This window comes from Condylostylus longicornis, unplaced genomic scaffold, assembly GCF_029603195.1.
Source record: "Condylostylus longicornis isolate FDR11 unplaced genomic scaffold, ASM2960319v2 ptg000135l, whole genome shotgun sequence".
NCBI lineage: Eukaryota > Metazoa > Arthropoda > Insecta > Diptera > Dolichopodidae > Condylostylus > Condylostylus longicornis.
In genome coordinates, this window is record NW_026578103.1 from 14,733,478 (window position 1) to 14,748,743 (window position 15,266).

General features: G+C 22.6%; 1 protein-coding gene across 10 annotated transcripts in view; it reads left to right on the forward strand.

The window, feature by feature from the left end:
- The first annotated feature begins 214 nt into the window (after positions 1 to 214).
- LOC129615233 (dual 3',5'-cyclic-AMP and -GMP phosphodiesterase 11-like) overlaps positions 215 to 15,266 on the forward strand; it is a 31,383-nt gene continuing 16,331 nt past the window's right edge. For 2 of the 10 annotated variants that reach the window (XM_055530341.1, XM_055530349.1), the window contains exon 1: positions 11,020 to 11,264. The gene's annotated coding sequence lies outside the window, so the exon portion shown is untranslated. Of the gene's footprint in view, positions 382 to 7,235; positions 7,317 to 11,019; positions 11,265 to 11,644; positions 11,882 to 11,942; positions 12,094 to 12,353; positions 12,373 to 15,266 lie in introns of those variants that run through there. The other 8 variants (XM_055530342.1, XM_055530351.1, XM_055530347.1 and 5 more) reach the window with 8 other exon arrangements.

Sequence of the window (15,266 nt, forward strand, 5' to 3'; positions counted from 1 at the left end):
ATCATACTTATGTGTACAAAAATTATGTAGTTTATAAAGTGTAAAAAGAAATATGTGCATAAAAAATAAAAACAACACGAAAAATAAAATTTAAATTTATATTGTAAATTTTAATATTTTAAATTTTTTTTTTTAAATTGTGAATTGTATTTAATTTGAATTTAATTGATTTATAAGTACAAACCATATTAGGTACTTATATAGAATAAATAAATAATAAGTTTTTCTGCATAAATAACAGCTTAATAATATTATTTAATATATAAATTAAATTTAATATGTATATATAAATATATACATATACATAGATATTTGTGAAGATTTAGCTTTTTTCAAGATAAACATACATAATATTATATATACATATACTAATACATAAGAGTAAGTATATTTAAATTATTAAATGGTTTGTGTTTTATATTTTGTTTAGATATAAAAAAAAAATCCAGAAATGCTTAAGTATCATATTTTATGAACCTAAATCAACATATACTCTACTATATAATAATATTAAATACATAGCGAACACTAGCAAATATTAAACTTAAATAATATAATAAATAATATTTACATATTGTATATATGTATAAGAACATAATATTATACAGGGAATCTCGCATAAGATTGCATACGATTTCTAGGATGATATTCGATCAATTACTAGCAATAATCGTATAGGTGATAAGAGAAGAGGTGCAAATATATCGTTTTCGAACTACAACGTGTTACAAATGCTAATAAATTCGAAGTCGTGCAACATAGAAAACTATATTCTCTCATTGTAGCAAATCCGAAAAAAAAAATTCCGAGAAATTTTACGTTTTTAAATAAAATTGATGTAAGAACAAAAATAATGATCTATCAGTTATCTTTAAAATAAAACGTATAGGTCGCTCACCTATACGGTTTTTGCTGGAAATTAATCAAAGAAAAATCCCTGAAATGATTTACAAATTTATGAGAAACACCCTATATACATTTTATCATTCATTTGTATATTTTATATAAATTACTGAACTTTTCGCGTCTTGTATATTTTAAATGACTAATGAGTTATTCATTTAATACCAAAATAAAAATTCAAAATAAAAATTTTTTGATTCGAAAGGAAAAGATTCGTGAAATATACAAACTGTTCTGTACATACATCTATACATACATACACATATATAATCTATGAAATTTTTAATATTTTCGATTTATTTATTTAAATTAAATTTCATTGAATATTTTAATCAATCGCAGTTCTTATATATGTATGTATGCACATATGTATACATACTAAATTTTATACTTGTAGTATAGATGCATCACAAGAATATATAAACAATTATTAGACTTATGTATATTCAAAATAAAAATTCTGCTAAATAAATTTTTTTTTATGATTAAAACGTGTTTAAAATAATATTTAAATTAATCTTTTCTCTCTTATTCTATTTATCAATATTTTTATTAATTAAATGTTGGTGTATATTTAGTGATATTGGCAATAATTAATGTATATTTAATAAAATAAAAATATTTTATTAGATCTTTGAACAAGATCAGTTTAAGTTCAAAACTATTGTGAATTAAAAACTCAAAATATTTAAATATTCAAAGATAAATAAATATAATTTACTGTGTTCGAAATTGTTTACAATTTTTGTATAACAATTTATAAGAATATTTCAAGTTTCCTTTACCTTATGAGACCATATTAAATTTTTCACAAAATATTATTATTTAAAATTTTGGCAAGTTGTATTAATTTACACATACATATATATACGTAGATGATTTTCATAAACGCAATACTGCAAAATAAAAACTGCGAAACGAAATATTACAAAAACATAAGATGATGAATATGCAATATATGTATGTATGTATTTTTGATTATTCTACATATTTATAAAATTAAAACAGATTATACGATTTAACTGCACTTTTCATATTTATTTTGTTATATTGCGAGAATTTAGGTATGTTTATGAACAAACTAGTTAGAAACATTTATTTAGTAACATAAATATTCCCAATAAATTTTGTATGGCTTTGCGAAAAGAGTTTATGAATTAATTTTTTAACAAGTTGTATTAATTTTAAGGATATACATATGTATATGTACATATTCTGATGCTATCATAGCCATATTATTTTAAAAATATATTTTTTAATCAAATTATTTTAAAACTTATGATGTAGGCTTAATTAATTCGAAATTTATTTGTTTTAATTTGTTCTTATTTGATATTCGTTTTTTTTATTAAAATGTGGCAAACTGTTCACTATAGATTTGTGTTGGTATCTTTTTTTTGTATAGAGTGTAGTATTCTCATTTTAATAAAGGAACGCTGCTAAAAGTCAGCTGTTTCTCGATAATTAAAATTTATTTATTTATATTTATACCCTGCCACCTTGGTTTTTTTTTTAATTTTTGTCCTGTGAAGGGATTTTTTAGGGAACGACAATTATAACAGGTGACAATAATTTAGTTAAAGTTTTAAAGGGGTTAAAATTTTATTCATTGTAACAATATTACTTATCTCGAAAATTAAAATAATTTTTTTTTTTTTAAGTGTTATTAACTTATCTAAAATAACCTGTCACGTCTTTTGAATTATTGTACTTATTTCTGTTATATATAGTTATGTTATGACGAAATTATCAAATTCCATTTAAAAAAGATTTTTATGATACGCAGAAATTCGTAATTTTACAAAAAAAAAAAAAAAATTGCTTATGCAAATTTTTATAAATCGCATGTGTATAAAAAGCGATCATTGTTATTTTTTTATACTTTTGAAATGATAGAATTATATTTTTTAATACCCTGACTTCAAAAAAAAATGTACTATGGTAATACTACACAATTCAAGTAATGGGTTCAGTAATTGAGTTATACGATTCCGATATGACTTAGTAAATTATTACTTACTAAATTTTATTATTTTTATATTTATTGAAACGGTTTAAATAAGTCAGTTTGCTATAGAATTTTATAATAATACAAATTATATTTAACTTAACTATAGTATAACAGTATTCTTACTATTGTATAACAGTATACTATAAACAGTTCAGTTAACGATTGAATTGAATAAAAAAAAAAAGAAAACAATAATTTTCTCGACATTTTTAATTTAAGTGCTGTGCAAAAATTAAATTTGATTGAATCAATCCGGTGATATAAAATGCTATTAAATACTTTTGCATTATAAACGGCCATTTTTTAGTTTATTTATTTTTCCCTTGTTTTTTTTTTAAATTAATTAAGTGAAAGTGTACTACTGTTTCATATAGAAGTAAATATTGTTTTGTTTGATAATTTTATAATTTTTAAATTCAATTACATGCCAAGGTAATTAATATTGTAAATATTTACATGCATACAGACATATATATATATATATAAAAAAGAAATAATAAAATGAGAGTAAGTATAAAAGAAAGGAAGATATTTTGACAACTTGATAATTTTGTGATTACTGATTATTTACTTTATTTACGTTTAAAAATCTTAACAAAATAGCAGCTGAAATCTGTTACATTCTTGTTTACTCTTCTTTTTTATTATACACATAATGTATATGTTACATACATATATGTTTTATTTAATGATCATTTTTAAATTTCATTTGTGTATACAATTAAAATATGAAATTATTCCGTGACTTCGAAATTTCAGTAATTCACCACTAAGGATTTTTGTTATATAATTCAGCAATTAAAATTCATAAACTGAATTGTATTTTAGTATACTATATAATTTTGGAATCAAAAATAAAGTATTTAGAAAGAACCAGGTCTGTTATGTACATACATACTTATATATAATGTGCATGTTTAGATAATTGCTAAATACAAAAAGTAGCCTTTGAAAATCTTATTTTCACGTGTTTTTATATAACACTTTCAATTTTGCATTAATTATTATTCATTTGCAATAAAATACATACATAAGTACATAAATGTACATAATATAACTATATACTTATATGAATATTTACAACTTGCTTTAAAATTTAAATATTTAACTGCTTGTTTTAACCTTGAAATTAGTCTTGATTAAATTAATAAATATGTACGTATACTTATTTGTTTAAATAAATTTATTTATTTTCGTTCTTATTCACCGAACCGCTTTTTTTTTCTTTTGATAATAAGCACAAACGTACATGGCAATATCTTAATATCTTATGAAACAAAAAATAATTTTTGAATTCTAAAGGAACTGTCTAAAATTTTTAACAAAAAATGATATCAAATCTAATTTTAACATACAACTAGCTAACCAGCCCGAAAAAAGAAAGTGGCATTTTTTTATTTATTTATTCTCGGGATTTAATAACTTCTCATATGTATTAAGATCTTTCTCTTGATACCCCACATTTCTGTACTAAAAATTTTTTCCATAATTAAAATTTCCAATGATTTTAAGGCCACTCCTGTGACCACAAGGGGCTTCTTGACGAATTTCTTCTTAAACCTATCAAAACTATCAAATATATTCGGTATACAAAATTTATATACTATATGCATAGAACTGTACTTATTACCATGTCGTTTTTTAAATACACTTGTTGGAAACGGCATTCCAGATCTGATTTTGATATTGTCCATTAAGAAATTTTGTTGATAAGAAGATAATTTTAGTAAAACAAATCTTGAACATGTGATAAACAACATTCGAAATGAATCTGAAGCAAAAAGAAATAAATCTGGATTTAAATTACCGATTTATAAATCGACATATTTCTTTCAATAATTCAAAATATTTTTTTAGTTTAAGGATGAAAACAAATACTGGAATCAACTCACTTATATCATTGAATTTATATGATAAAATCAGATTATTTAGCGAAATTTGAAATTTTGCTAAGTTTAAGACTCAATAATTTGAAAAGAAAGAGGAATGTAGAAAAGTGTTCATTGGGTATTTCTAACGTTTAATACCAGGAAAAAAAAATTCATGGAAATTGAAAAAAGCGAGGATTAAAATTAAAAAGAAACGGTAACTTTAATCAGCATTTTGCCATTTACTTCAATAGGTATTTTGCCATTTGGCAAGAATATGAATAAATTAATGTTTGTTTGTTTTCATACAATTGTCATTGAACTACCATTTTAAGACTCGAAGGAACATAACTGGGCGTAGGTAATTTTTTTCTGAAACAAACAGTTTTTGGCAAAGATCTTTTTGTGTACGAAGAAAGTACAAAAAATGTGAAAAAATTTTGTTAACGCATCACGTTCTTCCTGATGACAGGATAAAACAAATTAAAACTTACTTACACATTTTTTCCCATTTTTGCGGGAAATGTGCTAAAAAAATTATTTATCCACTACAGAAGATATGAATCACGAAATTGTATAACTACTTAAATGTAATATTTAAATAAAAAAAATATTATAATAATCGTTTTCCATGAGCTTATTTAAAGCAAAATATTTTCGTGCATATGTAGGAGTGTATATACACTCATTACATATAAATAGTATGCATAAGTACATAAGTAAATACAATTTTCTACAATGCACATACATACGAGCAATACACTTTATATTATATGAAATCAATTTTAAAATATTAGTAATTTTACATATTTTATCTCTATTGAAAAAGAAAACTGGCGATAAACCTTCAAAGTTTAGAATTTCACATTATTAAAATTAAGTAATTTTTTAATAGTAAACAAATGAAATTTCCTTCAACTATAAAGCAATTATTATTAATAAGTAATTATTAATGAAAAAAAATTTTTAACTTTGACTTAAGTCAGGTGACTTTTACATAAACTTCTACCCCGAATGAAAGTTTTTAGTGAAATAATCAATTATTAACATGTTAGAATTGATTTTATTTAAATTCAGTAAGTATTTTGATTTAAAAGCCTATTTGAACCGTATAACAGATTTTATTGATAAGTTTTTGTTTTAATATTAAAAATTGTTATTATAAATTAATTGCATATTCTTATTGAATTATAGATTTAATAAGAATCTGTAATTAATTTATAATTTCATATTAAAAGTAAGGCTATAGATATTATTTATTTAAATGAAAGATAATTATTAAACTTTTATAATTTAAACGTTATTATAATTTGTTAAAATTCAAATTCGAATTTGAGAAATTAAAAATATCGGAGATAATTGACATGCAATTTCAAACAACTTCTTGCTTTGTATATGTCTAGTGCATATTCACGCGGTAGAATTTATATAAATCCATACAATCCACATCATTAAATTGATTTGTTCAAAATTTCAGCTTTGTAAGCTTCTATAGTTTCAGGGCTATAAACAAACAGTTGACGAAGTTATATGGCAACTACCACAAGAAGTCGAGAAATCAAGTCAACGGCTTTTATCAAACATAACAGCCTTAACATTATATTTGCTTGTGCAAGTTTTAAAAACTATGCGCTGAATTATTTCTGAGATATATGGCCAAATAACTTTTAGAGTTATGTATGTGGCAGCTATCGCAAGTGCTCATGATGTCTCAACAACTTTTAGCAAATATAACTTTTATCATATTTGCTTTTGCAAAATTTCAATACTGTTAGTTGAACAGTTTTTAAAATATAGCCAAATAACTTTTCAAGTTGCATGGTAGCTACAAGAAGAAACCAAGCAATTTCAAGTACTTATATCAAATACAATAGCCCTTATATTGTGTTCTCTTGTACTACCAAAACCAGTACCTGGTTTATATCTATTTAAAATAGGTTTCCAGCATTTACTACTATAAATCATTTGTGAAAATTTGGTAAGCTTAGCTCAATTAGTTTTTTTTTAATTTTCTGGGCTTGCGGACAGATTTTATTTAGTTAAGATGAACGGACAGAGATGGTCAAATTGACTTAGAATTCGACGCTGGTTTATTTCTATATTTCAGACCATTATTTCTTAGCGTAACAAATGGTAATTCAAACTTGGTATACACTTCGAACATACGTTCACATACGGGTATAATTACAATCGGTAAGGCAAATGTAATATACCCTTCGAATATTTGTACGTATATAACTAATGCTTACCAAACTTTATTTACAACAAGCATAATATTATTATTTTCGATATTTACATATTATGCCTTAAAATATTTAATTATTAAATATTTTTCAATAAGTTCTTACATATAAAATCAATCATATAACAATTATGTTTATCAAAATAATCAAAATAACCTACTCAATTTTTAATTTTTAATAAATAATTAAAATATACACATATATTTTCAGATTCTTATTGAAATAAAATCATACTGGCTGCACCTGGTAATACTGCACCGCCCGTGCTTTGGCGCGCGCGTAAAAGAGTTGGTAAGATAAAATTGTAATCAATTAATTAATTTCAAATACATACATATATTGTATAAGTATTGTAATATTTTCATTACTATCATCAATTTAAAATAAAATAATAAAATGTCATCAAGTAATTATAAATATTGTCAGAGTATAACATTTTTTCTATTGCAAATAATAATATTATAGACTAACTATTTTTTGTGTACGCTATATACTAAAAAATTTAATATACATATATGGATATTTTTATGTTTAATAAAAATAATAAAAAAATTATCTTATTATTATTATTAATTTTTATGCATTTCTTATAAAGTTATATTCTGATTTTATATGGGTTAACGTATCGTTCACTTTAAATTTGCTACAATATGGAATTACTGTAAATTTTGAAGCCATAGCGTATAATAAAATAAATATAATATATTAATATATACATAGTAATAAGTACTTCAAAGGTTTTCTGAGCATATAAAGGCAATAATTCTGGTAATCCCATAATTATTGGAATACATGTTTCATTCATTTGCTTATATTTATCTAAAACTTTAATATACTGCAAAAACCAAAGTTCTACAAACCTGTAACTTTAATCAAATCAAAAAAAAATTCCAGTGGTTAACCATTTTTAGTATACATTATGTATTCTTTATTGCGTACACTGAAAAAATTAAATTTTAAATTTTTATTATAATAGAAACAAAAAAAAAATTCATGTGTGATTCAAGTACAATTTCTACGCAATAAAAATAAATATGTACAATATACTTATTTATTCATATTATTTATTCATATATTTATGCATATACATAAATAGATATTATATTATTAAGTATTATTGTTTATATATTGGATATCATAATATCTTATATTATACTGTATGTATGTATAACAATAATATACTAAAATTTTTGCGCAAATAATTCTTTTAACCTTTTATTGTATTTTTGATAATTAATGTGAAAATTATTTTGACTCGCATAAACCTACTTACATACCCTCATCATATTATTAAACGAAGTATTGTAACGAAATCATTATATTTTATATAAAATATGAAGACCATTTGATTTGGGATAGCAAATTTTAAACAAAAATACTGCAAATTAATAATATGAAAAGAATTCGCAAAAAATTAATAATCTTCTTCACTAAAATATTTATTAATAATTAATAAAAGTTTAATGATTTGATATCATATATGACAATGTAGATATATGTATATACACATTACACATATGTATGTAATGTTTGTGTTTTTTTACTTACTTATACATAATATAAATACATGTTCCGATTTTTGAGGAACAATAGAGTAAACAAAAAATAATCTGTAACATTTTGGATAATAAAATATCAGTGTATATACTTTAAAATTGACTTTAACGTACTTCAATGTACTTAATAATATATACATAATATATACATACCTTAGTTAGGTAATGATCATAATTATTATACGTATGTATGTACATATGTCATTGGATCTTTATATACCAACACCTCAGTTTACACCATTTAATTTGATTTAATAGTTTTTGATATAATGTGGTATACATACATATTTATTTCTTACATTGTATGTACATATACATACATACATAAGTAGATATGTAGGTCTTCTCAATGTAGGTTATAAGGCTTTTTCATTAAAATTTTTCATTACAAATCAGATTTTTTTTAAATTAGTTCAGGAATCACTTATCACTTTTTCAAGAGTATTAGCCCAAATACTTATGAATCCGTAAAAAGCAATAACCCATAAAAAGTGTATTTATGTGCGTTCTATTATATTCAGAAACTAAATTTTTATTACAGAATAAGTTAAGTTAATGTACATATTATGTACATACTTATGTACAAATTCTAATTTTTAAGGCAGGCAATTATGTTATATTTAAAAAACTCATTTACTGTATAAAGGCAGGGGTGTAAAGTTATTAAACATATTTGAATTTTACTAAATTTATGTATACATATATATTATACTAAAATTCATTACGGACAAAATGTAAAACTGTACCCAAAATCTGGAAACTGAAAATTTTATTCCTAATTATGCCAAGTGAAACATAGTCAAGATAAAAAGAAGCGATGCAAATTTTGACAGTTTTAAAATTTCGTATAGTGAGTAACAACTTAAATCTGCTGTCACGCTGTATATTTTGGCAAGCAGCGGATTCAAAATTAGAAACGAAACCAATTTTAAAGTTTTGCTTGAAGATTGTATATTTCAAACAAAACATTAAACAAAAAACAAATTTTGTTTTATGTCAACCATATACCAATATTACAATAAAATACCTCTTTTACATACGCATGCTTTATCAATAACAAGGGGTTTGTTTTTGGACTTGTACGTTCATAAAACTACAAAATTATGTACTTTATGTTACATCCTTGTTTTTGCATTTTTAAATATAAAAGTTCGTAAAATTTATAAACGCTTCCAACTACAATAGGGAAAATAATTTTTACTTTAATTTTCGTTTTGCTTTTATACCATTAAAATGTGGCTTTTTTGGCTGTATTTTTAAACACCATCCATTTTTAATAGTATGTGCCAATGAGTATTGCCATGCCATTAGTATGTCAAATTGGTATTACCACATTAGGATTAACATTCAGCTAAATTCAGTTTAGCTTTGGGTGAATAAATTTTTATTAAAAAAAAACAATAGTCTCTTGCGGTAAAGCAAAGTATTTTCATAAAATTAGATTCTTTTTTGTTCAGCGAAAATTACTATAATTTTTTTTAATTGCTAAAAAATAAAATTCGAATTTGAGAAATTTGTTTATTGAAAACGTTTCTACTTATTTATATCATTAGTTTTAAGTTAAAATATGTGTATAAAAATTTATATTACACAAAGTAATTTTTTTTTCAATTAGAAAAAAAAAATATTATTTTTGAAGGCAAAAAATATTGTTTTAAAACAAATGTAATGTATACATTATAACAAACAAATGATATCATATAAGTAATCAGTTTCTAACATAAAAATTTTGAAATTGAAATATGTAGCTCAAAAAAATTTTTTTTTTTTTTGAAAAAAATGTTAGCTTTAAAGTTTGGAAAATTTTTAAATTGTTTTTGTTTCAAAATATAAAAAAAAGAATTTATTTATAAAAGAATTTATTGCATACTTTAAATGCAGAAAATTGTTTGACAGCTCATGTATTTTTCAAGCTAAATTTTTTAGCAGAAAAAAGTGGAATGGCAACTTTTATATTTATAAATAATATTGTGTTGAATTTACAAACACATTCTTCTTCTTTAGTATAAGGTATGTTGAGTTCAGTTTGGCACATACTCTTTTAGCCAATATTCTTATAAGCTATTTATGGCATATATGTTTTGAAAATTTATATTTTTAAAATATAACTTTACACACAAATAAAATAAAGTAACAATACAAATACAATCTAGTAAAATTACGTTGTGAAACTTTTATTTTCTTAATTCATTGTTAAACACAAAATTATTGTATACATATAGAGCTATAGGATGTCAATACCTTATATTTATCATATGGTATTCCTTTATACTATATAATACTTACATATATTAATATTATGAAGTATGTGTAAAAATAAGAAATTGTGCTTTTTTTTTTTTAAATACATATGTTTTTTTTCTGTTATGAGATTATTATTATACTTTCCATGGTGTGGTGTATTATGATGACAGTTAATTTCAGTATATTCGGAACAGCTGTCGAGTCATGAGACAAAGCGTTTTAAAGTGCAACGAAGGGGAATAATATACAATATTATTATTTTAAATATATATATATATAATCTTTAAGTAACGGGAGCGACAATTTTGGTTAGCAGTGTTTAAATATAATAAAAAAATAAAAAGCTTTTAAAAATTTACTAAAGTGCTTTAAATTATCAAATAAAGAAGGAAAAAAAAATTATTTCTGTTTATACATATATATGCATATGTGTACATAGGTACATATTTGATTTAATATCTTAAAATCGGAAAGAAAACGTATATGTTTACATACATATAATTATGTATATATATGTACATATGTTCATTTGATATAATTTTTAATGTGAACAAGTAATTTTTTATATGTTTATTGCATATGTATTATTCTGTCATATAATTATTTTCATATAATTCCTTATATTTTTTAAAGTAAAAAAAAAAATTTTTTATTATAATTATAAGAAGTTGAAAAAAAATTATTAATAAATCCATATATATATATATATATATATATATATACATATACATTTATGGTACCTTTTAGTTTTATGTGAATTAAAAAAAAAAAATATCTTAAATCCTAAATAAATACAACCAAATTTTTTTTACAAGAGTGTCATAAAATTAAATTAAGTAAAAATATTGTAGATCGCAAAGTTAAAAAAAAAAATATCATATAAATTCAAGTGAAAATTTCTTATTACTATAATAATAAACGGGAAAAAAAAATTTTTTTAGTGAAACTAATAATAGGACTTATAAATACGTAAGACAACCTATAATCTACATTTATATTTTCATCTTTTATATTGAAAATTGAAAAATTTGTTTACTAATGTGGTATTATACTAATGTAAGCGTTTTTAATTGCTAAAAAAAAATAATGTACTAAAATGTAAATATGTAAATAAATAATTTGCTTTAATGTAAAATATTAATACATACATATGTATAAGTATATAATATATAATCGCGCATTTATTTGTATTGAGTAAAAAATGAAAAGAATAATATCAAAAGGTTAAGAATTCTTAGTTTTTTTGTTTTTTTAATTTGAAAAGTCTGGTAAGCCTTAAACATAAATCTGAAATAAAACTAAAAAAAATTTGACATGTTTCATATACATATGTACATTTGCATACTTTTTCATCTGACATAATCGTATTGTATTATATCTTTTAGCAACATGTATATAAATACGAGTATATATATATTATATATAATACTATAGGTGAACTATTAAAATAAACTTTATTGTACGACGTGTAAAATAAATGCAAAATGCATTTAATTAATAAAAATTATGGTAAAGTAAACATATACATCCGTTCTTTTGACAGAATGGTAATTAAAATATAATAAATAAACTGATAGTGATATCATATTAAATTTATCAAAATACATACATACATATACACACATGTTCGAATGCATACATATGCGTGTAATTATATGTTTATAAAGAAAAACTAGAATGATAATGTTTTTTTTTTTCGTTTTTTTTTATATACATATGTATGTACATATATTATTCATATTATTAAACTTAGGAAAAGTATTTTTTTTTTGAATTAATTTAGTACATAAATATTTGTATATTCGTTTTTAATTAAAAAAAACAATTACTGATAACTTCAGATAACTAATTCATACAATTTTATTTTGTATATTACATAAAAATTTTTGGATAGGAAATTTCCCAAGACTTTTTTTCATACATAAACACATACATTCACATATATATATATATATATATATATGTATGTATGAATGTATTATAGAGATACTTGGTATGAAAGGGAAACAAAAACATTTTGATTTAATTATTGCCTAGCCAGAATTTTGTAAATCTGTAAATTTTTTGCTTCTAGAATTAGTGCACAATATGTAGGCATCTATGTAGGTACATAAGTACCTACCTCAAATCAAAAACTTTAATGCACTTCTAACCGCTGTGTTTAGAAATTCAAAATTAAATTTTAATTGAAGTATAATACTCGTAAATATTGAACAATATAAAAAATTAATAATAAAAACTTACACAAAAATGTTCAATATTTAAAGTATGTATGTACATTATATGATACATACAGGGGTACATATGTATGTTATACAGATTATTATCCTCGTAATATGTACGAAAAAATCTTGGGCAAGAATTAAAAACGAACACGTGTTATTTTTATCATAAAATATTTTCGACACCTCCCAGATAGCATAAAAATTAAGTAATTTGATGATTCAATAAAAGAGATCTTGTTGACATTAAAAATGCCGTCAAATTTAAAAATATTAACATGTTCTGGTAATTAAAACACAAACATCCGAATTTTGAATTTTAACAACATTGGCAATCAATATACATAATAGTAATATTGAAAAAAAAGAAGAGAAATGCATTTATTTTTCTGCTAAATACTTTAGCCCAAATATCTTAATTTTTTTTTTGTTTAAATCTTCATCTTGAAGATTCGACAAAAAAAAAATTTCCACGAACCCTTCGAGTTCTTCAATTAAAATTTATTTGAAAAAAGTAGGAAGCCAAAATATCACGATTTCAAATCGAATCAAATCAAGCACCAAAAATATAAACTAATGATATATTTAATGGCATGATTATGATTTATGGCATGATAGGTCATAAACGCATTTATTTAATGCGCCGAGTTGATTAATATGAAATTAATTGCAGCGGAGAATATCAAAAAATTTCTGCCATGGAAGTGGCGTCACAATGTGTTGTCTATTAAATTTATTTTTAATCGAAAATTTTTTTGTGAACTTTGGAAAACATGGATAAAAGTCTAAAAATTTCCATTTCTGAAAAACTTCAATAGCATTAAATAACCTTAATTTTGAAGTGCAAACTTTGAAAACATTTATTAGCTAAAAATCTAGAAAATAATAGATGTAAGTCAAAAATTCGAAGACTATTTGTATGAAGACCTAAAATATTGCTTTATAAAGAACTTTAAGTAAACCTAAAAATTATTGAATTAATTATATTTACATTGTGATACATTTTTTCAATAACAAGTTGTAAAGTTATTAATTTTTTTGTTACGGTATCTCTTATGTGCACTGTCAATTTCGTCGTCTATTAAGTTTCTTGCTATAAGAGTAATCACTGTTGAAAATATAAGAAACTTAATGGTGTTTTATCCGAATAGCTCTATTTTCGTCAAAATGTTAGTTAAACCCTTTGTCGACTTACCCCTTTAATTATAATAAAGCAACGGTGAAGTTTATGTTGAATCACTTTGAAATGTTTATTTTATACATGCATATGTTTTCAAGTGCATACATAATAATGAACTCAAGTCATTGTATTTTGTTTGAAAACAAATTATTCCGGATTAAACATTGGTATTTAGTAATATATCGACAGAACTTCTGTTATTGGAATGTAACTGCTACACTGTTCCAGCACTAGGCCAGTTCAGTTATAGTGTTTGATTACATTTATTGATTTTTATTTTATGAGAATAACAGGACACCCTTCAATAAATTGTAATAAAATTAACAATAATGTTTGATGTCCAAATTTTGTTATTTTCATTTAAAAAACTTATGGATGGCAACAAAGCAATTATTTAATGGTTATTTTTATTGATTTTATATGGGACTTAAACGTGTATACAAATTATAGGATACTTACAGTTACTACTTACTTAAAAATATTAATTTAAGTTCAATTATATCGTAATAATTTGAACAATATGGTTATAGTAACAAGAAACGAAATGTAAAATAAAACTTAAGAGAAATAAACATTTTTTCTTAACATATATTTCATTTATAAGATACATATGTACATACGTACATATACGTATAATATATGGTATAAATATCTCGAATTTCTATTTGTTATTCATAAATATTGTTAGATATTTTACGTAGCTATGTACATACATAGATACGTATACTTAACATTATTCCTCTGTGACGTGATTAAACTGTTGCCGTCGTAGAATCTCTCAAAATATACAGATGACGTACTTTTTTTTGAAATATATTTATATTTATTTTGAAGCAAACCAAAACTATATTTTGCCATTTCTTATACAAATCATTTAATATATATATATGTATATAAATATATAATTATGAAAAATTTAGGCACAAAGATTTATACATAAAAATAAATTTGAATAAAACATGGAAAATTATATTTATTTATATACGCATTCACATACGTACATACGTACGTGGTTAAATGTCCAAACTATACGGTAACA